We start from the raw sequence: 27,372 nt of genomic DNA, 5'->3' as shown, positions 1-27,372 counted from the left end.
AAGACATGCTTGGTTAAAAGAACAGAGTTTACCTGAACATGTTAAGGCAAAGTTATTGGATGCCCCTTTACAACATGATACCTTGTTTGGTGTTAAGGCAGAAGAGGTGTTAAAGAAAATGAGGATAAAGCTAAATCTATGCAAACAGTCAAGGATTTCTTACAGGTACAGCCACCTCTGTTTAGCAGAAATTGACCAACAAAAAATTGGTCCTTTCCAGTGTCCGGCAGGCCACAGAGGCAGATACAGACGCCCAAGAGGCAGATCTCAACCCCAAGGCTCAAACAGACGACAGTGGGGCACCTCAACCCCAAAAGGAGGTGAGGACAAGTCTCAACCTTACAGGAAACGGTCACAATGACTTTCCCTTGCGTACGCCAAGCACGTCCCTTCTGGAAGCCCCCTTAGGGGAAAAACTAGCACTTTTTTCTCAAAACTGGCAAACAATCACCCAAGACAAATGGGTCCTGAATATTGTGTCTCAAGGTTACAGATTCCACTTCCATACCTTACCACAACTAAAAGGAATGACAGACTTGCCACAAAATCAATGGGCAGAGGCACAAAAACAAATTTCAGCCCTCATGGACATGAGGGCTATACAAGTACCACAACAGGGACAAGGATTTTACTCAAGACTCTTCCTGGTCCCCAGAAAGGACAAAGCCTGGAGGCCTATATTGGACCTTTCAGTTCTGAATACTTACCTGGATATTCCGAAATTCAAAATATTGACATTACAGCAGCTTCTACCCATGCTGGGCAAGAAGGCTTGGCTTGTTACTCTGGACCTCAAAGAGGCATACCTGCATGTCCCTATCAGACAAAATTGCAGAAGATACCTCTGATTCAAAGCTGGTACAATGCACTACCAATTCTCTGCACTGTCCTTTGGCTTATCTACTGCGCCCAGGGTCTTCACAAAGTGCCTGGCACCAGTAATTGCATTTTGCAGACAAAAAGGAATTCAAGTATATCCATACCTGGACGACTGCCTCATTCAAGCAGAGACAAAGGACATTCTTCTACAGCATCTGGCGTTTGTGAAATGATTGCTAATTTCTCTAGGGTACACAGTAAAGAAAAGAAGTCAAAACTAGTGCCCTCGCAACAGATTACATTCCTGGGTGCCAGCTTAAGTACAACGGGCCAAATGGCTTACCTCACGCCAGACAAACAAGTGCAACTAACTCAATATTTTCAACTACTGACAAAAACGTCCCATCTCCCTGCAAGAAAAATTCTGCAGGCCCTGGGATTCATGGCATCCTGCATACTACTAATACCATATGCCAGACTGCATATGAGGAAATTACAATGGTACCTAAAAAGGGTTTGGACTCAACATTCTCAGTCTAGAAGCAGTAATTCCAATAATTCCCTGCCTGCAACAGGAGTTTCGATGGTGGGCAGAGGCATGTCACCTAAACAAGGGTCAGCCTTTTACCCAACCCACAGCCAGGCAAACTTAACAGATGCTTCAGATTATGCCTGGGGAGCACACATGGCAGGAACATGCATTCAGGGCAAGTGGACCACAGACCAGATGCATCTTCACATCAATCAAAAAGAGATGGCTGTTCAAAATGTCCTAACAGCTTTCAAGGACCTTCTACACCCAGGACAACTATTATTAAAAACAGACAACACCACAGTAATATGGTACATAAACAAGGGGGCACTCACTCTTATCCCCTATGCAGGCAAGCCATGACCTTGTGGAACACAGCTCTAACATACCAAGTTCACCTGCAAGCACAATTCCTGCCAGGAAAGAAAAATACTCTGGCAGACGACCTAAGCAAAATATCATGGACCCTCACAAATGGAAATTGAACCCACAAATCTTCCGCATGATAACACAAAAATGGGGATGCCCAGACATCTTTTTGCCTCCCTCTGAATTGCCAACTACAAAAATTCTGCACAAGGACTTATCACAAACAGGCATGGAAAGTGGATGCTCTTTTGTTCAGCTGGAAAAACCTAGAAGTCTATGCTTTCCCACCACTGCCTCTCCTTTCAAAGGTACTCCTAAAAGCCAGACAAGAAAAACCACAGATGATCCTGATTGCCCCAGACTGGCCATGCCAGCACTGGTACACTATCTTAAGGAACTTGGCTCAGGGCCCACCATGGATTTTGCCCCAAATTCCACACCTTCTGACTCAACAAAACAATCAGATCCTGCATGGTCAGCTCAAAACCCTAAACCTGGCTGCATGGCAGATACTAGTCAAACAGGCAACACCTCTCTCTAAAGCTGTTATGGATGTCATTTTGAAGGCCAGGAGGCCTAGCACCAGGAAAGCTTACTCAGAAAAATGGAAGAGATTCTGCGCCTGGAACCAGGCTCACAGCCTTGACCCTCTTGTTCCAAACATTCCTCAGATTTTACAATACTTAACTGAGATGCTAAACAGAGGCCTATCCTTTTCATCAATTAAGATTCATGCCTCTGCCATTCCTGCACATTACAACACGGATCCTCCTTTATTCTCTCATCCCTTGCTAAAGCAGTACCTCAGAGGGGCTACAAACATAAGACCGCCCTGGAGAGCACCAACACCAACTTGGGACCTCAATTTCGTTTTGGAAAAACTGACCTTACCACCTTTTGAGCCAGCCAATACAGCCGATCTAAAATTTTTATCGTGGAAAACAGCTCTGCTCCTAGCAGTAACTTCAGCATGAAGAGTCTCAGAGCTACAGGCATTAATGGCAATGGAACCTTTTATAATTTTTCATCAGGATAGGGTATCTTTAAGGACAAAACCCTACCTTCATGCCAAAGGTGGTATCTAGTGTGGCTCTTAACCAAACCATCCATTTGCCTACTTTTTATCCAAACCCCCAAAATAAAGGGGAGAAACTTCTGCATTCTTTGGACATACACAGGCAGCTACACTTCTACTTGGACAAAACAAAAGCTTTCAGGAAAACTGATCAACTGTTTGTAGCATATGCTGCAGGATCACAAGGCAAGGCTATCTCAAAGCAGACAATATCCAAATGGATAGGACACTGTATTCGGTACTGCTACACACAGCATGGAAAATCAGTCCCTAATAACATTAGGCCTCATTCCATCAGGGCAACAGCCACTTCAGCAGCCTTTCACAGAGGAGTACCTACCAAGGAAATTTTGGAGGCTGCAACTTGGAGTTCAGTGCACATCTTCATCAAGCATTACCACCTGCCTCTTTACTCTAAATCCAGAGCAGGATTTGCCACTGCAGTTCTGCAGGGCCTCTTAGCCAATCCTAACTCTTTATAGAACAACCACCCAAACTTAGCTTTGGGATTCAACCCATGTGTGATGACTGCAGCAGTGTAACATGATGAACATAGTACAGTTTTGTACCTACCATAAATGTAGGTGTTAGTGTTCACACTGCTGCAGTCCAGGTTGCCCTCCCTCCATCCCCTCTGAACTAGCTGGATTTATCTATGCCCTTTTATCCTATACAACCTTTGGGGTGTATTTGCTGGTAACTGTAGGTATTTTTTTTATTTTATATGTATATTTTTGATTAGCAATATGTATTGCCTACCCACTTGGGGGCACCTGACATCTGGGGCAAGAAAAACTGAAGAAAATGGCGTCGGATGCAACTTGTATACCCCTGGTACACTGACGTCAGGGAAGAAGTGACAGCAACAGACGCTGGACCAAGATTTTGGAATTCTGGCCGACTGCGGGACCGCCTGACGGCAGGATAACCCAAGTGCGATGACTGCAGCAGTGTGAACACTCGAACATCTACATTTATGGTAGGTACAAAACTGTACTTTTCTTAGCCCAGAGTATGCACTACGCTTAGAAAACTGACAACCAAAGAGCATGCTCAGGGCCCCAATGCCACAAAAACAAATGCTTAGAATGGCTGAAGACCTTATAACACTGATTAGGGGAAACTAGCCTTCCCCTATTAAGAGAAAAATAATTCAGTTGCCTTCAGATTCTACAGACTAGGAGTCCGATGACTCTGACCTTTCTGATTATCAGGACATGCCCTTATCAGCCTGTGAGGATTCAGATGCAGAGGAATCCATTCTCTCTGCTTCCCCTCCAGAGGATTTCTCTTTTGGTGAAAACCTTGCATACTTTAAGACAGCATTTCCATTGGGAATGCCAAGACTATCCTCAGTCCAAAAAGAGACTCCGACTTTTTAGAACTACCTCAACACAGGCCTTTAGCTATTCCCCCTGTCCTAGATGATGTGGATGACGTTTTCTTGGAATCCAGTCTTACTCCAGACACCTTACCTCCAGCCCCTAGGAAACCAGACAGGTACTACCGAGTACGCGATTCCCACAAGTTTCTTTTCAAGAATCCTACTGCTGATCCAGCGACCATTTCCCAGGGACCTAAAGGTATTAAGGCTACTACAGCCAAAAATCCCACCCCTTCGGACAGGGATTCCAGAGCTTTAGACAGGTGGGGGTAAGAAGGTATATACCTCTGCAATTCTTGCTATCAGGGCATTGAATTGCCAGTTTCACATGCTGAAGTACCAGCAACATATTACGGATCTCATTAAACAAAAATGGTAATATTTCCAGATTGTGCAGAAAATAAAGATTTGCAAGAGCTTATGCATTCTGCAAACCTAGTTAGTAAGCATAATTTGAAGTGTGGTTTTGATGCCTTAGAAGCATCTTGCAGGGCTGCAGTCACTGGCTCTGTACTGAGAAGACATCCTTGGCTGAAGGAGCAGACCTTGCCAGATCAAGTCAAATCCAAATTACTAGACGCTCCTTTAAATAAGGACATTTTGTTTGGCACCAAAGCAGAAGTTCTTAAAAAGATGGAAGAAAAAGCTAAATTTATGCAAACTGTTAAAAAATTAAGTGCAACCACCTCAGTTCAGTAGGCATTGCCCTTCAAAACACTGGTCCCTTCCAGCCCTTCCCAAACAAGACCCAGGGGAAACAGACCACCCAGGCTACAGTCTCGGGGTATGCAGAGATCTAAGCCATGGAATAATCCCACCCCTAAAACAGGGAGTGGTAAGCCACCTTCCTATGGAAAAAGTTCACAATGACTTCTCAACTCTAGCTCCCAGCCCTGCCCAATTGCTTGTGCCCCTAGGAGGAAAATTTGCCCTTCATGCAAAATAAACTGGATGTCCATCACTCAGGACTGGTGGGTCCTCAACATTATATCCCAGGGGTACAAATTTTATTTCCATTCACTGCCAACTCCAAGAGGGTTTCCAGGCCTTCCTCCAAACCAGTGGGCAGAGGCTCAAAACCAAGTTCTTTCCCTGCTCAACATTAGAGCTATTCAGCCAGTTCCAGTAGAACAAAGGAGTCAGGGTTTCTACTCCAGACTATTCCTGGTACCCAGGAAAGAGGGCTTTTGGTGCCCAATCCTGGATCGTTCAATTCTCAATACCTTCCTGGTGATCCCAAAATTCAAGTTGCTTACCCTGTAAGAGCTTCTCCCTATGCTAGCCAAGGATGCCTGGTTAGTCACCCTAGACTTAAAAGAAGCTTATCTGCACATCCCCATCAGGGAATCATGCAGGAAATATCTGTTTTGGGGCAGGATCTATGCATTATCAGATTTCCTTCGTGTTTCACTGTTGCAGTCATTACATTTGGGTAATCTGCTAGCAGGTTGCCCTCAGTCGGCCTGAATTCCAAAGTCTTGGGTCCTGCGTTGGTTGCTGTTCTCTTCCATAACGTCGGGTCGTCAGGGGTATAAAACATGCAGCCGGCACCATTTTCTTTAGTCTTTCTTTCCGCATGGTGCCTGAAGCGGAAGCATTTCGCAAGTGCCGGTCGGCCAACTACTGAAATATTCAAGTTTGAGTTTCAGAACTGAAGTCTTCACTAAAGCTAAGTACCCCATTGGGGAAACTTTTTTCTTGCCTTTTACCGATGTCAGAAAAAAATTAATAATTTTATTACTTGTGGGAAGCAAATACCTCATAAGGATTTCCGTTTATACTGTATTCCTTGCCTAGGCCTTGATCACAACGTGCCTGGCTGTCGGTTTTGTGCTAGATTTAACCAACGCACTATTAAGCGTTGGTATATTTTTGCATCTAAGTATTTTGGAAACATTTAACTGCCCAGAAATGTCGTCTGATAGCAATCCGACTACCGGAGTACATAAACGCAAAGAAAAGGACAGAGAAAGGCAGTCTAGATCCAAAACAGACTAAGCTTTTCCTAAGCCACTCGCCGGTTCGCCAGTACCCAGTGAGGCGCTTTCGCAGCCCCTGATACCCACTACCTTCGAGTCGCAGGCCTCTACCGACACCCATGTGGAGTCCAGCATGCCACTAGATACTCAAGGTATTGGACCAACGGATGTATCTCCCTCGGATAGGTCCGGAGCTGCTGAGCAGGCACCGGCTTCTGAGGGTGTATTCAGACCTCAACATTTATACATCAGACCGAAAGCTGCAAAACCAAAGGCAACGACATCTTCTAAATCTAAAAAAATGACGCCTGAGCCACATGCACAGGCCTCTGTGCCTAAAAAAACAGATGATCAAAATGGCTGAAGACCTTATTACCTTGTTCAGGGGTACCCATCCCCCTCCAGATAAGAGGCCTAGGCAAGACACTGGCTATAAATCTTCAGATAAGGTTTCTATTTCTTCTGATTCCTCTTCTGATCAGGAATTATCTTTACCTCCCTATGAGGATTCTGATGCTGAGGAGTCTATTCCTTCTGCATCTCCTCCTGAGGATTATTCATTTGGATAAACCTTGCATACTTTGAGGGAGCATTTTCACTGGGAGAGTCAAGACTTCTCAGAATCAAAAAAGAGGCTCAGGGATTTTTTCCTTCTCCCTCAGCACAAACCTGTAGCCATTCCCCCTGTTTTAGACATTGTGGATGATGTGTTTTCGGAGTCAAGCCTGACCCCCTGACTCCTTACCTCCAGGCTCCCAGTAAGCCTGACTGATATTACAGGGTCCTTGACTCTCATAAATTTTTATTTAGAAACCCTGCTGCTGATCCTGAAACTATTTCACAGGGTCCAAAGGGAGTTAAGGCCTCAACAGCAAAAAACCCTACCCCCTCCGACAGAGATTCAAGGGCACTGGACAGATGGGGAAAAAAGGTTTATACATCTGCAACCTTGGCAATCAGGGCCTTAAACTGTCAATTTCATATGCTTAAGTACCAACAACATGTTATGGGATTGCTGAAACTGAAAATTATGTTGATTTCAGAATGTGCAGAAAATAAGGAATCGCAGGAATTATTGCATGCAGCTGAACAAGTTGGAAAGCATACTTTGCAATATGGTTTTGATTCTTTAGAGGCCTCCTGCAGGGCCGCAGTTACTGGATCTGTGATTAGGAGGCATGCCTGGTTAAAGGAACAGAATTTGCCTGATCATGTTAAAGCTAAATTGCTAGATGCACCTTTACAGCATGATTCTCTGTTTGGCATTAAGGCAGAGGAGGTTTTAAAGAAAATGGAAGACAAAGCTAAGTCCATGCAAACTGTTAAAGATTTCTTACAAGTGCAGCCACCTAGATTCAGTAGACACTGGCCTACAAAAAATTGGTCCTTTCCTGGGTCAAGCAGAGCTCAAAGGGGCAAATCCAGATGCCCTAAGGGTTTCAGGTACCAGGCTCAAGACTCATACAGGTCAAAACAATGGGGGCGCATCCACCTCCAAATCTGGAGGAGATAAAGCGCAAACCTACAGAAAGCAATCCCAATGATTTCTCTCTGCCTACACCAAGCACTTATCTATTGGCAGCACCCATAGGGAGAAAATTAGCACTTTTTGCTCAAAATTGGCAGTTGATAACCCAGGACAAGTGGGTACTAAACATCATATCACAAGGATACAGATTCCATTTCCACACTTTGCCAATAACAAATGGTTGGCCAGATCTGCCAAAAAAACAATGGGCAGAGGCACAGAAACAGGTTACGTCCCTCATGGATTTGGGGGCCATTCAGACAGTACCAGAACAGGAAAAAGGACAAGGTTTTTACTCAACTGTTCTTGGTACCCAGAAAGGACAAGGCCTGGTGGCCAGTACTGGATTTATCGATTTTGAACACATACCTGGACATTCCAAAATTCAAAATGCTTACTTTGCAACAGTTCCTGCCCATGCTGGGCAAGAATGCTTGGCTGGTGACTTTAGACCTAAAAGAGGCATACCTGAATGTCCCAATAAGACAGTCGTGCAGAAGATGCCTCAGATTCAAGGCTGGCTTAATGCATTACCAATTCTCTGCACTGCCCTTTAGCTTATCTACTGCGCCCAGGGTCTTTACAAAGTGCCTGGCACCAGTAATTGCATTTTGCAAACAAAGAAGTATTCAAATATATCCTAACTTGGACGACTGTCTCATTCAAGCAGAGAACAAGGACACTCTTCTATGGCACCTGGCATTTTTGAAAAGGCTTCTAACATGCCTAGGGTACACAAACTAAAATAAATCACAACTGGTACCCTCTCAAAAGATAACATTCCGGGGTGCAAGCTTGAAGACAGCTGCCCAGATGGCTTACCTCTCGCCAGGCAAACAAAGGCAACTGACTACTTTCTTCAAACTGATGGCAACAAAAACCCAGTCTTCTGCAAGACAAATTCTTCAGGCTCTGGGCTTCATGGCATCCTACTAAATCCATATGGAAGACTGCATATGAGGAAACTTCAATGGTACTTAAAGTTTATGGAGTCAACATTCACACAGTCTGGAAACAATGATTCCTCTCATTCCCTGCCTGCGACAGGAGTTTCTATGGTGGGCAAAGGCCTGTCACCAAAACATGGGACAACCCTTCACTCTACCCTCTGCCAGCCAAACCTTAACCTTAACACACTCATCGGATTATGCCTTGGGGGGCCTTGGCAGGAAGATGCATTCAGGGCATATGGGCACCAAATCAAATGCATCTACATATCAACCAGAAAGAGATGCTAGCTGTTCAAAATGCCCTAACAGCCTTCAAGGACTTACTTCATCCAGGACAGCTACTGATAGACTGACAACACCACAGTCATGTGGTATATAAACAAGCAAGGGGGCACACACTCATACCCCCTTTGCAGATTAGCCATGGCACTGTGGGACACAGCTTTGACCTACCAAATACATCTTCAAGCTCAATTACTTCCAGGAAAACAAAATACTCTGGCAGACGATTTAAGCAGAAACCTTATGAATCCAAATGAGTGGAAACTAAATCCCACAAGTGTTCAGCATGATAACAGAGAACTGGGGGAGCCCAGCCATAGATCTGTTTGCTTCTCCTCAAAATTATCAACTGAAAAGATTCTGCACAAGGAGTTATCACAGACAAGCATGGAAAGTGGATGCCCTATCCTTCAGTTGGAAAAACCTATCAGTTTACGCCTTTCCTCCTCTGCCTCTTCTACCCAAGGTCCTCCTAAAGTCAGACAAGAGAAGCCAAAGATGATATTAATTGTCCCGGACTGGCCCCACCAATCCTGGTACCCAATCCTAAGGAACTTGTCTCAATACCCAGCTTGGACCTTGCCTCAAAAACCACAACTACTGTCCCAGCAAAACAGTCAGATCCTGCACAATCAACTACAGACTCTGAACCTGGCAGCATGGCTAATCCTGTAATCATATAAATGACACCACTCAGTAAAGCTGTGATGGATGTCATTCTGGAAGCCGGAAGACCTAGTACTAGAAAATCTTGTGCTGACAAATGGAAGATTCTGTGCTTGGAATAGAGCACAAGGAACTGATACAGCAGAACCACATATTCCTCAGATATTACAATACTTAACTGAGATGCTTGACAAAGGCCTATCTTTCTCATCAATCAAAATCCATGCCTCTGCCATTTCGGCTCATTACAATACAGAGCCACCAATCTTTTCTCATCCTGTACTAAAGCAGTATCTTAGAGGAGCCAAAAAATTTAAGGCCCCCTTGAAGATCACCCTTACCTGCATGGGACCTCCAATTATGTGTTGGAAAAGCTCACCCTACCTCCATTTGATCCAGTTGCTTCCACTGATATAAAGTTCTTATCATGGAAGACTGCTCTGCTGCTAGCAATTACTTCAGCAAGAAGAGTTTCAGAGCTACGGGCCCTCATGGCTGTAAAGCCTTTTATCATATTTTACCCAGAGAGGGTGTCTGAGGCCAAATCCTACTTTTATGCCTAAGGTCGTTTCCAGTGTGGCTCTTAACCAAACAGTTCATCTTCCAACTTTTTATCCAAATCCACAGAACAAAGGGGAGAGAATTCTGCATTCCATGGACATACACAGACAGCTAAGATTCTACTTGAGCAGAACTAAAGCTCTAAGAATAACTGAGCAATTACTAGTGTCATGTGCTTCAGGATCAGAAGGAAAGGCTATTTCAAAGCAGACCATTTCAAAATGGATAAGCCATTGCATCCGTTTCTGCTACTTACACCATGACAAACCTGTGCCCAAGGGCATTAGGTCTCATTCCACCAGGGCTGCAGCTACTTCAGCCTTTCTCAGAGGAATACCAACCAAGGACATCCTAGAGGCTGATGTTCATTGTGTTACCCTGCTGCAGTCATCACACTTGGGTTATCCTGTCATCAGGCGGTCCCACAGTCGGCCTGAATTCCAAAGTCTTGGTCCGGCATCTTTTGCTGTCGCTTCTTCCCTGACGTCGGTGCGCCAGGGGTATATATGATGCATCAGACACGATTTTCTTAAGTCTTTCTTGCTGCGTGGTGCCTGAAGCAGAAGCAGTTCGCAAGTGCCGGTCAGTCGACTCCTGAGATTTTTGAAGTCGAATTTCAGATCTGAAGTCTTCAATAAAGCTAAGTACCCCGTTGGGGAAACTTTTCTTGCCTCAGACCAATGTCAGAAAAAGTTAACAATTGTATTTCTTGAGGAAGCAAATACCTCATAAGGATTTTCATTCTTATTGTATACCTTGCCTAGGCCCAGACCACGATGTCACTGGTTGTTGCTTTTGTGCTAGGTTCAATAAGCGTAGTATAAAACGCTTTGATTTCGCACGCCACTACTTCGGTAGAAAATTTAATTACACCATGCCGTCGGAGCAACCGACTACCGGCGTGCACAAAAAACGCAAGGATAAGGACAGGCAGCCTAAACCCAAGCCAGACTCCGAGGCCTCGGCTGGGCCAGTCTCCGGTTCACCGGTTTTCAGTGAGGCGCCTACACAGCCCCTGGCTACCGCAGAATTGGATCCCGAGACCGCTTTGGATCCTTTGGCGGAGGGTTCTAGGCCGACGCAGCCATTTTCTTTAGGCCCTACCGATGACATTGCAGAAAGAGAAGCCGGTGCTGCAGAAACACCTTCAGTTTCTGAAGGTGTCTTCAGACCGACTACGCTCACCATTAAAACGTATCCTAAGCTTAAGACTCCGCTTAAACCAAAAAAGACTGCACTTCAGTCTCCAGTTCATGGCCCCATGCCTAAGAAACAGATGCTTAAAATTGCTGAAGATTTGATCTCTTTAATCAGGGGTTCCCAACCCCCCCCCCCCCCCCGACAAAAGGCCTAGACAAGAGGAAGATTATGCCTCCTCCTCTGATCAAGTGTCTATTTCCTCAGGCTCCTCTGAGGAACAAGATTACTTTCCCCCTTATGAAGAATTCTGATGCTGAGGATTCCACTCCCTCAGCTTTTCCCTCTGAAGACTACTCCTTTGGGGAAACCGTACACACAATAAGGGAACATTTTCACCGGGAAGGTCAGGATTACTCTGACTCAAAGAAGAGGCTCAGAGTGTTTCTTTTACTCCCCCAGCACAGACCACTTGCTATCCCCCCAGTTTTAGACATTGGTGGATGATGTTTACTTAGAATCTAGTTTAAATCCAGATTCTCTGCCTCCTGCTCCAGCCAAACCAGACAGATATCAGAGTGCCTGACTCCCACAAATTCCTTTATAAAGCCCTGTTGCTGACCTAGAGACTATCTCCCTGGGTCCCAAAGGGGCTAAGGCTTCTATGGCAAAAAATTCTTGTACCCTCTGAAAGGGACTCCAGAGCACTAGACAGGTGGGGGAAAAAGGTATACACCTCAGCCACTCTAGCTATGAGAGCACTAAATTGTCAGTTTCACATGCTAAAATACCAGCAATTTCTAATGTCTCAAGACAAAAAATGAGCACACACCCTCAACAGTCTGAATTGAAGGAAATGCAGGATCTGTTGCATGCAGCTGAACAGGTGGGCAAACATACTTTACAATGTGGATTTGATTCCTTGGAAGCTTCTTGTAGAGCAGCTGTTACTGTGTCTGTTATACGTAGGCATGCTTGGTTAAAGGAACAAACTCTGCCTGATCATGTTAAAGCAAAGCTTCTAGATGCTCCCTTACAGCAGGATGTCTTATTTGGAGTTAAAGCAGAAGAAGTCTTAAAGAAAATGGAGGATAAGGCAAAATCTATGCAGACGGTCAAAGATTTCTTACAGGTTCAGCCCCCTCGCTTCAGCAGAAATTGGCCAACAAAAAATTGGTCCTTTCCAGCTACTGACAGACCTCAGAGACGCCCAAGAGGCAGAGGACAACCACAAACCCACTACAAACCTCAACAATGGGGCATTGCAACACAGAAGGGAGGAGAAGACAGGCCCCAAACTACTAGAAGGCAAACACAATGACTTAAACCTCATATGTCCAAGCAAAACTCTCTTGGCAGCTCCCTTGGGAGGAAAATTAGCACTTTTTTCAGACAACTGGCACATCGTCACAAAGGACAAATGGGTCCTAGACATAATTTCACAAGGATACAGATTCCAGTTTCACACCTTGCCAATGAAAAGAGGAATGCCAACCCTGCCACAAAATCAATGGGCAGAGGCACACAAGCAAATTACAGCTCTCATGGACATGAGAGCCATTCAACTGGTACCTACATGGGAGCAAGGCCAAGGATTTTACTCAAGACTCTTTCTAGTCCCCAGAAAGGACAATGCCTGGAGACCAATTCTGGACCTTTCAATTCTAAACACCTTTTTACAAGTACCCAAATTCAAGATGCTAACACTACAGCAGCTTCTTCCCATGTTGGGCAAGAAAGCATGGCTAGTAACGTTGGACCTCAAGGAGGCATACCTGCATGTCCCTATCAGACAAAATTGCAGAAGATACCTCAGTTTCATTGCAGGTTCAACCCATTACCAATTCTCTGCACTGCCCTTTGGCTTATCCACTGCACCCAGGGTTTTCACAAAATGCCTGGCACCAGTTGCATATTGCAGACAGAGGAATTCAAATATACCCATACCTGGACGACTGCCTCATCCAAGCAGAAAGCAAGGACATTCTCTTACAACATCTGGCTTTTGTAAAACATCTTCTGAGTTGCCTAGGGTACAAAGTAAACTAAAAGAAATCAAAACTAGTACCCTCACAAAATATGACATTCCTGGGTGCCAACTTGAATACAACGGCCTAGAAGGCTTTTCTGATGCCAGACAAACAACTACAACTGACTCAATATTTCAAAACAATGGCAACAAAGACCCAACTCCCTGCAAGAAAAATTCTGCAGGCCTTGGGCTTCATGGCATCTTGCGTACTACCAATACCATTTGCAAAGCTGCATATGAGGAAATTAGAGTGGTACCTAAAAAGCGTATGGTCTCAACACAGCCACAGCTTGGACACAATGATATCTCTCATTCCCTGCCTTCAACAAGAGTTTCTATGGTGGTCACAGGCATGTCACCTCAACAAGGGTCAGCCTTTCACCTTGCCCCCAGCCAGGCAAACTGACAACAGATGCATCAGACTATGCCTGGGGGGAACACATGGCAGGACAGTGCGTTCAAGGTATATGGACTGCAGATCAAAGGAATCTGCACATCACATCAATCAAAAAGAAATGCTAGCTGTACAGAATGCCCTGACAGCCTTCAAGAACCTCTTGCATCCAGGACAGCTTACAATAAGGATGGACACCACAGTAATGTGGTACATAAACAAACAAGGGGGTACACACACCTACCCTCTATGCAGGCAAGCAATGACCTTGTGGAACACAGCACTGGCTTAACAAGTTCAGCTACAAGCTCAATTCCTGCCAGGAAAAAAGAACACACTGGCAGACGACCTCAGCAGAAACATCATGGATCCCCATGAGTGGAAACTGGATCCACAAGTATTTGCAATGATAACTCAAGAATGGGGCCACCCAGACATAGACCTGTTTGCCAGCCCCCAAAACTATCAGCTAACAAAATTTTGTACAAGGACGCTCCACCATCAAGCTTGGAAAGTGGATGCACTCTCATTCAGTTGGAAAAACCTGACAGTATATGCCTTCCCTCCATTGCCCCTTCTCACAAAGGTGCTACTGAAAGTCAGGAAGGAGAGACCCAGAATGATACTCATAGCCCCAGACTGGCCATGCCAGCACTGGTATCCACTACTAAGGAATATGGCCCAGGGCCCACCTTGGATTTTACCACAAATTGTTCATTTGCTCACACAGCAAGACAATCGGATTCTACACAGCCTGCTCAAAACCTTAAATTTGGCTGCATGGCAAATCACCTAAGCAACCAGCCAGCTCCTCTTCCTCAAGCAGTTATGGATGTTATTCTGGAAGCTAGGAGGCCCAGCACCGAGAAGGCCTACTCAAACAAATGGAAAAGGTTTTGTGTCTGGAACCAAGCTAAAGGTCAGAATACCCTTCAACCTCACATACCTCAGATTCTACAGTATTTAACTGAGATGTTGCACAAAGGACTTTCCTTTTCATCTGTTAAAATCCACGCCTCAGCTATTTCAGCCCTCTACAACACGGATCCTCCCTTATTTTCACATCCGCTTCTAAGGCAGTTTCTCAGAGGGGCCAAAAACATTAGGCCCCCCCAGGAGAGCACCTACACCAACCTGGGACCTCAACTTCATTCTGGAAAAACTTACACTACCTCCTTTTGAACCAGCTTTCTCTGCTGATCTAAAGTTTATATCATGGAAGAATGCCCTGCTGCTAGCAATAACTTCAGCCAGAAGGGTCTCAGAGCTTCAGGCACCTAATGGCAGTAGAGCCTTTCCTCATTTTCCATCAAGACAGAGTTTCTCTACGAACTAATCCCTCCTTCATGCCTAAGGTGGTATCCAGTGTGGCTCTAAATCAAACCATCCACTTACCCACCTTCTTTCCAAACCCACAGAACAAAGGAGAAAGACTCCTGCACTCCTTGGACATTCACAGGCAACTACGTTACTACTTGGATAAAACTAAGGTTTTCAGAAAATCTGACCAGCTCTTTGTATCCTATGCTGCAGCTTCACAAGGGAAGGCTATATCAAAACAAACCATTTCCAAATGGATAGGACATTGCATTCATTTTTGCTATACCCATCATGGAAAACCAGTTCCTGCTACCATAAGGCCCCACTCTACCAGGGCAGCAGCTACATCTACAGCCTTCCTCAGGGGGGGTGCCAACCAAGGATATTTTGGAAGCTGCAACTTGGAGTTCAGTACACACCTTCACCAAACACTACCACTTTACTCTAAGACTAGAGCTGGCTTCGCCACTGCAGTTCTGCAGGGCCTTCTAGCCTCCTCTAACCGTGTTTGACTCCACCTCCCATCCTTAGCTTTGGGATTCTACCCAAGTGTGATGACTGTAGCAGGGTAACACGATGAACATAGTACAGATGTCCTTCAAGGATGCATCTGCAGTCATCAAATATGGGTTGTCCTGCTTCAGGCAGCCCTTCGGTCGGCCGGATTCCAAAGTTTGGGTCTGGCCTCAGCTGATGTCGCACTTTCCCCGACGTCAGAGCGTCTGGGGTATAAAAGCATCAGCCGATGCCATTTTCCTCAGTCATTCTTGCCGTGTGGTGCCTGAAGCAGAAGCAGTTCGCAAGTGCCGGTCGGCCAGCTCCTGTGATTCAGCTATCGAAGACTTCGAAAAAGCTAAGTACCCCGTTGGGGACTCTTTCTTGCCTCAGCCGATGTCAGATAAAGTTAATAATTCTTTAACTAGTGGGAAACAAATACCTCATAAGGATTTCCACTCTTACTGCCGCCCCTGCCTAGGCCCAGACCACGACGTCTCGGCCTGCTCAGCCTGTGCTTCCTTCAACCGACGAACTCTTAGACGTCGGTCGGAGTTTGCAGAGGAATTCTTTGGGGCTAGATGTCCTTCATGGATGCATCTGCAGTCATAACAAGTGGGTTGTCCTGTCGTCAGGCAGCCCTGCAGTCGGCCGGATTCCAAAGTCCGGGTCCGGCTTCGGCTGATGTCGCACTCCACCCGACGTCATCTCTGTTGGTCTTCGGGTATAAAAGCATCAGCCGACGCCATTTTCCCCAGTCTTTCTTGCCGCGTGGCGCCCGAAGAAGCTGTTCGCAAGTGCCGGTCGGTCGGATCCAGAGATTACTTCTACCGAATACTACTTCGAAGACTTCTAAAGCTAAGTACCCCGTTGGGGACTCTTTCTTGCCTCAGCCGGTGTCAGAAAAAGTTAACAATTGATCTGAAGTAGGATATTCATTTGTCTGCAACCTGTGGGTTATGGATCCGATATCGGATCCGAACCGGCATGGTTTTCCAGCTATGGATCCAAGCTCTCAGCTCCTCCCCTCACCCATAATGCCCTGCTCTACCCTCATGACCTCAGATCTTGTTTGCCGCGCTGGTAACTGGATGTGGATACATAGCTCTCAGCTAAGTGGACTATTTTCTTGTTTAAAAACAGAGAATTTTTTGTTTCTTTAACTAAATTTGTGTGAAAGTAGTAGGTTTCCCGTTAATATAGACTGTTTTAAGTTTATTTTAAGTTACAGTAATAATTTTATTCCCTCCCTAAGCTGTAGAGTGTGTGTAGGCCTGTGTGCTTTCTTTTTTGTTGTTTAAGTTACTTTTCTGTAACTTTAGGTTTTATAGATTATGGCTGAACAGCCTAAGTCTATATTTTCAAAATGCTCGAGTGTGGCCATAAGCTCTCACCGGCTGATGGCCACACTCGGTGTGTTAAGTGTCTTGGGGTTGAACACCTCACATCTGGTTGTTCCATTTGTGCAGGGTTCAACCCCAGGGCACTGAGGGAGCGGAGGTCCAAGCTGGTCTTGGCGGGTCTTTACCGCGGACTCGGCTCCGACCTCCGCTCCTTCGGACTCCTGCGGCTGCAGTTGTTCCCCTGTGGCACCCCTCCTGCTCCTGGGACTCAAACTCCCGCTTCTGGAGAGGAGAGGATGCAGCAAAGGACGGAGGAGAAGCACCTGGCGGGCCGAGACCTCTGTTCGGCCCGCCAGCCAAGCGGCTTCTCCCGGCTCCGTTCGGTCTCCTCCTTCTCGGCTCCGGTCCCCTGTGTGCTTCTCACGGGTCCTGAGGAGGAGGAGACCCGATCTCCGTCGAGGCTATCGAGGAGGCATTCCAGGCCTACCTCGGTAGCCTCGTCGAATCTACCCATAGCCTTTCTGATGCTGATCTGGACCGGATGATGAGAAGGTTCATCCAGGCCCAGATGCAGATGGGAGTGCTCTTGCCTCCCCTCGGGGAGCTCAACACCCTTTTAAGCCTATTGCTCCTTCTCCGACCCGCTATCCGGGTTGAGCAACTGAGCCGAGCAGCCGGGCGGGAGGTCGGAGCCGATAGTACTTGGTGCCGGATCCGACCCTGCCCGAAAGTGCGTCGGACCCGATCTCGGAGCCTGGATCCGAGCCGGATCCGGGGATCAGTGCTCCTTGGCGCCGTCTGTGTCGGGCGCACTGTCGCCGGATCCGAGTGCTTGGCGCCGGCTCGATCCACTCTTCGGATCCGAGGGGAGCCGATTGTCGGATCCTTTGGTGAGTCGGCTCCCCTTCAGCTTTTGATGTAGTGGAGAGGGCTCTGTTGAGGTCTCGGACCCCGGCACTTGCTTCGTCCCGCTCCCTCTGCACTGGGCCAGGCTTCCACCATCCGGCCCCTGGGACAGCCCGTTTCTGTGCCCCAAGTTGCTCCCATGGAGCAAATTGCTGCTGCGAGGACTCCTCTGACAGCCCCCAGAGGCCCCTCGCAAGCATGCGTCTAAAGGAGGCACATTGACTCCCGAGTCTCTCACTGAAGACACGGACTTGGAGGAAGGAAGGCTCCCCACGGTCACCCCGAGGATGTCTCCTTCGGAGACATCATGGAAATGCTCCGTATTAGGGGGTGGTCTGCCCCAAGTCTTCCTCGGACGAGTCCGTGTTCTTGGAGGCATTGAAGCGGGCCCGTCTACCTCTTGGGTGTCCCCTGCCGACCCCTGGTGGACCTTATTACCACCAGGGCGTGGAAGGAACCGGACACCGTGGAGCCAATTCCCAAAAGACCTGATAGGATCCTTAGTCCGCCCTCCGACAGGACCCATTGGAGTAAGGGGCCTCCTGTAGATGCCATGTTGATGGCGGCGGCCAAGAGGGAACTGGCTCAGGAGAGTCCCTCAGTCCACCCACCGAGCAAGGAGTCTCGGATGATGGACCGCTTGGGAAGCGGATGTTCAGTTCGACCTTCTCGGTAAGGCGCTGAACTATTTGGCACATGTTATTCGGATGCAGCGAGACCTTATTAAGGAATACGCTGCATCCCCTGAGTCCATTTGGAGGAGGACAGAGTTCTGCACTCCACCAAAATGGCCACTCTTAGGTCAGTCACAAATACTTCTGCGGCTACTCTCCCATGCTACGGAGCGCCGCTAGAGCTGCGGGACAGGACTGGTCACTGGCGTCAGGCCTGGCTCCGTCACTGTGATTTTTGAGCCCTTCAAGGCGTCGTTTGCGAACGCCTTGATGGTTCTGCTCTGTTTGGCAAGACCGTTCGAGGCGTTGACCCAGAGCGAGAAGGACGGAAGACGCTGTCTGCCGTCGGAATCCGCTTCTCTGCACCCCAGAGGCCCTATTCTAGGAACCAAAAGGGTCAGAAGAAGATGTGGTTCGAAGTCGCAGCAGTCCCAGCCTGCTCGGACAACCAGTCCTTCCGTGGCAGAGGAGGACAGGGAGGACGCCGCCCTAGAGGCAGAGGGGCTCCCAGAAACTTGGTCCAGGGAACCTTTCTCTGAGCGGCCCGCAGCAACCCTGAGGGTTGCCCGACTGCTCTACTCTGGAGGCAGTCGGGGCGTTCGGGGCACCTAGCGGCATGGGAGTCCATAACATCGGACCGCTGGGTTCTCCAAATCATATCCAGGGATATCGCATTCCTTTCCTTCACCTTCCAAAGTTGAAGTCCCTCCCAGGCGTCCCACCGGTCAGCGGAGGCCGCTTTGGCAGAAATTGGCCATCTGCTAAAGAAAGAGCCATCCAGCCCGTTCCCCAGACCAGATCGGATCAGGGTTCTACTCCAGATTCTTTTAGTGCCAAAAAGACGGGGAACTAAGACCAATCCTAGACCTCTCTCTCTTGAATCTGGCAGTCCCCAAAGAAAAATTCGAATGGTCACTCTGCAATCTATTCTCCCCTTCTGGGAGAAAATCACTGGATGTGCTCGATAGATCTCAAGGAGCGTACTACCACATCCTGATGGACAGGCTCAGGAGGTTTCTCCGCTTCGGCTGGGAGCCAGTCACTACCAGTTCGGGTCCTTCCCTTTGGTCTCACCACAGCCCCAGGGTGTTTACCAAAGTACTAGCAGTGGTAGCGGCCCACCTGAGGCTTCAGGGGTGCAGGTCTTTCCCTACCTGGACGACTGGCTCCTTACCGCCCAACAAGGCATCTACTTCTCTTGGCCTTGAGACTCCTTTCTCCATCTTGCTCCATTTCTGGGCATCACAATAAATACAAAAGTCCAACCTGGCCACACAGCTCTTAGATTTCATAGGGGCCAGACTAGACACAAGGAGTTCTGAGCCTTCCTCACTGCGGACAGAGTTCTAAATCTGCAGCTCCAGGTGCGGGCCATTCTCCATTCAAGTTCTGTTCCAGCGGAGTTGGTCCTGAGGGCTCTAGGGTCCATGGCTTCGGCTATAGCACTTCTTCCTCTTGCCAGGCTCAATATGCATTCTACAGTGGACGCTCTTAGTACAGTGGTCATTCCTTGCTCTCCCCATGCATCATCCCATAGCGATCAGCAAGGCTTGCAAGCGGTCCCTCTTGTGGTGGCTCCACTCCCCGTATCTCCACGAGGGTCGCCCATTTTGTGCTTCTCCCCTCTCGCCACGGTGACCACGGACGCCTCCCGCCTCGGGTGGGGGCACTTTGAGGCGGACAGTCCAAGGCACGTGGAGCGATTCAGAGACCTTACTGCATATCAATGTTCTAGAGATGAGAGCAGTGCTCTTAGCGTTGCTAGCACTTCAGGACTTTCTTCCCTTGGGAACAATTGCGATTCAATCGGACAATATGTCTGTTGTCTGGTACATCAACAAGCAAGGGGAACAAGGTCTTACCCTCTTTGTCGAGAGGCCATGAGAGTTTGGGAATGGGCAATCTCCACCAATCGCTTTCTCATAGCAACGCACATTCGGTCGGTCCAACATCCTAGCGGACAAGCTCAGTCGCACCATTCTGACCCCTTACAGTGGTCTCTCAATTGTCAAGTAGCGGGCATATTCGCACGGTGGGGAACCCCTTCATGCGATCTTTTGCTTCTCCCTCAAACACCAAGTGCGACAGTTTTTCGCTCTAATACCTCCTCCGGAGGTACCCCAAGAGACGCTCTGGTGCATGCTTGGCCACCCGGTCTTCTGTATGCCTATCCACCCTTGCCTCTGATGCTTCAAGTTCTTCAGATAGCCTCTCGGGTGGGTTGCAGAATGATTCTCATTGCTCCATTCTGGCCTCGACAGATCTGGTTCCCCTTCCTAAGGTCTCACTCGGTGAATCCTCCTTGGATTCTAGATCCCATTCGGATCTGATATCCCATCCATCCTGCATTCCTCCTCCGAACCTGGACAACCTGAAGCTGACCGCTTGGCTGCTCCAGTTCCACATGATAAGGACTCGGTATTTCTTCACGGTAAAGGCTATTTTAGTGGCGGCTCATAAACCATCCACTAGAAAGGTTTACGAAGCAAATGGAAACGTTTCTCTGTGTGGGCGGGCGGCAAGGCCTAAATCCTTCACGGTTCCTCTCCTGTAGTGCTTGATTTTCTAACCTCTCTCTTTAATGATGGTGCCAGCAGTTCCACAGTCAAAGTTCAACTGGCGGCAATTTCTCACTATCACATTGGTCAAGATTCTAATCCTCTTATGTCAGCCAAATTGTGTAAAACATTTCTTAAAGGTACTTTCCTTCTCAGGCCCCTATAAAACAAGCAGTTCCTCCTTGGGACCTTTCTTTGGTCCTACAGGCCTTGACCGCTCCCCTTCGAGCCAGCGCTACGGTGGATCTCAAATTCTTGTCCTACAAGACAGCCTTTTTGGTAGCCATTACATCAGCCAAGAGAGTTTCTGAACTTCAAGCTTTATCAGCTAAACCTCCTTACTTGGTATTTCATCCGGACCGTGTCTCCCTCAGGACCAACCCGTCCTTCCTTCCTAAAATCGCTTCTGAAGCAAACATCAATCAATCCATTAACCTCCCTGTTTTCTTCCCTAGGTATGAAAACAAAGGTGAATATAAGCTTCACTCACTAGATGTTCACAGGCAACTTAGATTTTATCTCAACAGGACAGCTGGTCATAGGCAATCCGACCAGCTGTTTATTTCCTTTGCAAAATTCAATTTGGGCAAGCCAATTTCTAAAGTTTCTCTGTCCCGCTGGATTTCACAGTGCATTTTATTGGCTTATCAAGCGTCAGGAAGGCCCGCACCGGGGGGTGTTCATGCCCATTCAACCCGGTCAGTATCTACCTCGGCAGCCTTCAAGGCTAGGATTCCTCTAGATGATATTTGTGCAGCAGCCACGTGGGCTTCATCTCATACATTTATTTCCCACTATAAGTTGGATCTTGCATCTAGGGGTAGAGCATCCTTTGGCTCTGCGGTGCTCGAATATCCTTCCATGATGGCGCCCAAGATTCAGGTAGCTGGGGACTCTGTCCCACAGGTTGCAGACAAATGAATATCCTACTTCAGATTTAGAAGTTATGTACTCACCATAACGTTCCATCTGAGTAGGTGTATTCATTGTCTGCAACCATCCCGCCTCCTATCCCCCTGGCCTTTCAGTTTCCTGCATATTCCTTGTTACCCTTTTTAGGGTATTGTTGCTTTGGCAAACTCGATCTGAGGTCATGAGGGTAGAGCAGGGCATTATGGGTGAGGGGAGGAGCTGAGAGCTTGGATCCATAGCTGGAAAACCATGCCGGTTCGGATCCGATATCGGATCCATAACCCACAGGTTGCAGACAAATGAATACACCTACTCAGATGGAACGTTATGGTGAGTACATAACTTCTAATTTAACCTGTGGGAAACAAATACCTCATAAAGATTTCCACTCTTACTGTCTGCCTTGTTTAGGCCCAGCCCACGACGTAGCAGCCTGTTCGGCCTGTGCCTCTTTCAACCGACGAACGCTTAGGCGTCGGTCGGAGTTTGCAGAACAGTTTTTCGGTTCTGATTTTGCGTACATTATGCCGTCGGATCCTCCGACTACCCCCAAAAAACGCAAAGATAAAGACCGACACTCGCGGTCCGCGGTTTCGGCTGAAACCACGGTAAAGCAAACATGAGTGTCTCGGTTTCGGCGAAACCGAGAAAACTGCTCAAAGTACAGCTGAACCTATTCTTACAACTGAGGCCCTGCTACAACTCTTGAATCGACCTCAGAAATTTTACCCACTACGGTGGTTGACTTATCAGACACCATCCCCTTGGATGTCTCTACCCCAGCACGTGGTGCTGCTAGGCCTCCAGCTGCCATGTCCATTAAGGCCTTCGCCAGGGCTAAAGCAGCCAAGACTACTAAAACAGTGCCTGTTAAACCCCCACATCCAGGCCCTCTTCTAGTTCTCAAATGCTTTCTTTGGCAGAAGATTTAATTTCTTTAATTAGAGGATCTCAATCTCACCCAGACAGGGCCTCTCAGCCCCCAGAGAAGAGACCTAGGGCAGAGCCCCTGAGCCAGTGTCTTCTGATGATTCTGCTGATGAATCAGACATAACTGACCAGCCTGAGGCTCCCTTCTCCAATTTTGAAGATTCTGATGCTGAAGAATCCATTCCAGCTGCTTCCCCACCAGAAGAATTCTCCTTTGGGGAAACCTTGCATGCCATGCGAGAACAGTTCCAATGGCAGCAACAGGATTTTTCAGACTCCAGAAAAGACTTAGGACCTTTCTGCACCTCCCACAGCACAGGCCCTTAGCTATACCTCCTGTTCTCTCTGTGGTGGATGATGCTTTCAATGATGTTTGCTCCGCTCCAGATTCTTTACCTGCCAAACCAGACAGATTTTACAGGGTGCCAGATACTCATCACCACCTTTACAAGGCCCCACTTGCAGACCCAGAAACTATATCCCAGGGTCCCAAGGCAGTAGCAGCGACCACAGCTAAAACCCTATTCCTTCTGAAAGGGAAGCAAGGTCACTAGACAGATGGGGTAAAAGGTCTACACTTCAGCTACTCTCTCAGCTAGAGCTTTAAACTGTCAGTTTCACATGATACAATACCAAGAGTTTATGCTTGATCAGTTAACTAAAAAACTAACCACTGATGAATCTCTTGACAAGAAATATGTATTAGAGATGGTAAATAACATACAACAGGTTAGCAACCATTCCTTAAAATGTGGCTATGATGCACTGGAGGCTTCATTTAGATCAGCCATGACAGGCACAGTGATAAGAAGGCATGCATGGCTAAAGGAACAAGCTTTACGGATCATGTTAAAGCTAAGTTGCTAGATGCTCCTATGGACAAGACAAGTTTGTTTGGTACACCTGCCCAGCAGGTTATGAAGAAAATGGAAGAAAAGGCAAAATCTGTTCAAACTGTTAAAGATTTCTTGCAGGTTCAACCCCAAGGTTTAGCAGGAACTGGCCTGCCAAAATTGGTCCTTTCCTGACTCCACAAAATTTCAAAGGGGCAGGAATAGGCGTTCCAGAGGCAGAAACCAATCCAGAGGAGGTGCCTACAGAGGGCGACAGTGGCAAGGTAACAACAGAGGCACAGACACAGCCACTGCCACTACATCAGCACAACCACAGTGACTTAATCCTAAATCCGCCTACCAGGGAACAAATAGCAGCTCCTCTAGGCGGAAAGTTAACCTTATTTTCAAAGAACTGGCACTACATAACAAAAGACAAGTGGATTTTACAAACCATAGATCAAGGTTACGGTTTCACTTCCACACTTTACCAGTCAAAGAGGAATGCCAAATCTACCTCCAAATCAAAAACAGAGGCTCTACGCCAGATAATGGAGTTAGCAAACATAAGAGCTGTGGAAAGAGTGCCAACAGCAGAACAAGGAAAGGGTTCTACTCCAGACTATTCCTAGTTCCAAGAAAGGAAAAAGTTGGAGACCAATTCTCGACCTGTCCACCTTAAATACATACATCATTGTCCCAGAATTCAAAATGCTGACCCTACAGCAACTTCTTCCCATGCTGGGCAAGGAGTCTTGGCTGGTAACTCTAGATCTCAAGGAGGCATACCTGCACGTCCCCATTCGACCAATCTGCAGAAGATACCTCAGATTTCTTGCAGGATCAGAGCACTATCAATTCTCAGCATTGCCCTTTGGCTTATCTACTGCCCAGAGTATTCACAAAATGCCTGGCATCAGTAATCGCCCATTGCAGACTACAGGGAATTCAAATTTACCCATACCTGGACGACTGCCTGCTACAAGGGGACAACAAAAGCAAGCTGACAACAGATTTACAAAGGGTCATTTACTTGCTACAAGGACTGGGATACACAGTCAATTTACAAAAGTCAAGGCTGATACCATCCCAAACAAGGACATTCTTGGGCGGAATTGGACACAGTACAACAAATGGCATTCCTGACTACAGAAAAACAAAAGAACTTCCTCTTTACTTCTTGGCACTAACAAAACTGAACAAGTTAACAGCAAGAAAAGTTCTGCAGGCCTTGGGCTTCATGGCATCATGCATAATCTTGGTCCCATTTGCCAGACTACATATGAGGAAACTACAGTGGTACCTAAAGAATTTATGGTCCCAACACAGACACAGTCTAGAAACAGAAATCCCACTAATTCCATGCTTAAAACAGGAGTTCCTATGGTGGGCTCAGGCATGCCAGTCAAACCCAGGCCTACCCTTTCGCAGATGTCAACCAAGCCAGACCATCACAACAGACGCTTCAGACCTAGGATGGGGGCCCACATGCTGGACAAATGCGTGCAAGGATTGTGGACACAGGATCAACTTCACCTGCACATCAATCTAAAAGAAATGCTGGCAGTAAAACTGGCAATCCAAAAGTTCAAACCTTTTCTCAAAGAGGGCCAGTTGATGATAAGGACAGACAACACCACAGTCATGTGGTACATCAACAAACAGGGAGGCACTCATTCATACCCCCTATGCAGAATGACCTTGGAGCTGTGGACCCTGGCACTCAGCTACAACATTCAGTTACAGGCAATATTTGTACGGGAAAGACAATACTCTAGCAGACATATTAAGCAGAACCACTGGATGCCCACGAATGGAAGCTGCACCGGACATCTTCAAGACCATCTCGAAGAAATGGGGAATGCCACAGATAGACCTATTCGCATCACCTCTCAATCACCAGCTCAAAAATTCTGCACAAGGACATTCCACCCACTAGCATGGAAAGTGGACTCACTCTCCTTCAACTGGAAAGGCCTAACAGCATATGCATTCCCACCTCTTCCTTTGATACACAAGGTACTACTAAAAATCAAGGAAGAACGTCCAAGGATAATCCTGATAGCTCCAAACTGGCCAAGACAACACTGGTACCCACTACTGAAGAGCATGTCTCGAACAATATGTGGCCAATACCCTGATGCCTTTGATGTTAACTCAGAACAACTACAGCATCATACATCCAAACCTAAAACGCTGCAACTGACTGCATGGAACATCACATAGCAGCAGCTAATCCAGAACTTTCCCAAAGAGTTAAAGACATTATTCTTGAAGCACGCAGACCTTCAACAAGAAGGAACTATGCTGGAAAATGGAAAAGGTTTGTCATTTGGAGTGCGGAAAGAGGAAAAGATGTGTCAAACATAGATATGCCTAACATTCTGGAGTATCTGGCGAACTTCTTCATTCAGGCCTGTCCTACTCCTCCATCAAGATACATGCATCAGCTATTTCAGCAGAATACAGCTTTGATCCACCTGTTTTTCGCACCCTTTGCTCAGGCAGTTCCTCAGAGGAATCAAGAATGTAAAACCTCCAAGGAAACCACCATTACCAGCTTGGGATTTAAACTTTGTGCTAGAAAAGTTGACACTATCACCCTTTGAACCAGCAGCAACAGCAGACCTACAACACCTGTCATGGAAAACTGCTTTCCTACTGGCAATTACTTCAGCAAGGAGGGTTTCAGAACTACAGGCCTTAATGGCAGTGCAACCCTTCCTAATCTTCCACCAAGATAGAGTGTCCATGAGGACTAATCCTACATTTATGCCCAAGGTGGTATCCAGAGTGTCTTTAAACCAGGCAATCCACCTACCTACCTTCTTTCCCAACCCACAAAACAGAGGGAAAGAATACTGCATACCTTGGATGTACATAGACAGCTACGCTACTACTTGGACAGAACAAAAATAGCAGAAAGACTGACCAACTTTTGTAGCCTATGCAACAGGAAGGGAAGGAAAAGCTATTTCCAAACAGACAATCTCCAAATGGATAGGAAATTGCATACGATACTGTTACTCCTTCCATGGAAAACCAATTCCACAGAACATAAGACCTCATTCTACAAGGGCAACAGCCACTACCACAGCCTTCTTACGAGGAGTGGCAACCAAAGACATTATTGAGGCGGCTTCTTGGACCTCCGTGCATACATTTGCCAAGCATTATAATTTGCCTCTATATTCCAGATCCCGAGCAGGGTTTGCCACTGCTGTACTGCAAGGGATCCTAAACACACCATAATCTACTTTTATCCTCCTACGCTAGTTGGCTATGGTATTCTACCCACTTGTTATGACTGCAGATGCATCCATGAAGGACATAGTACAGTTTTGTACCTACCATAAATGTAGATGTCCGAACTGGATAGCATCTGCAGTCAGGATTACCCTCCCTCCTTCCCTCTGTGGTACTCCTAGGGTGTTTACCCTCCTAATAGCTAGCTGTTGGGGAGTCTTTTATGGTGTATTTGTTTGTATATATGTACATATATGCTTATTGTTGTGTTTACCTCTATCTATTTGGAAACATTGGCATCTATCCAAATTTTTAGCCTGCAAGAGGGCTACTGGCATCTGGGGCAAGAAACACTGAGGAAAATGGCGTCGGCTGATGCTTTTATACCCGAAGACCAACAGAGATGACGTCGGGTGGAGTGCGACATCAGCCGAAGCCGGACCCGGA

The 27,372-nt window shown here is 47.0% G+C and overlaps 1 protein-coding gene across 2 annotated transcripts in view; it reads left to right on the top strand.

The window, feature by feature from the left end:
• KDM5C (lysine demethylase 5C) overlaps nucleotides 1–27,372 on the top strand; it is a gene marked incomplete at its 5' end in the record, with an annotated part of 2,556,543 nt that overhangs the window by 165,167 nt on the left and 2,364,004 nt on the right.

The sequence above is a fragment of the Protopterus annectens genome, chromosome 1.part0, assembly GCF_019279795.1.
Source record: "Protopterus annectens isolate FY-2018-M chromosome 1.part0, PAN1.0, whole genome shotgun sequence".
NCBI classification, from domain to species: domain Eukaryota; kingdom Metazoa; phylum Chordata; order Ceratodontiformes; family Protopteridae; genus Protopterus; species Protopterus annectens.
Note: the sequence above shows the minus strand (reverse complement) of the source record. Positions and strands in the feature narration are given on the sequence as shown.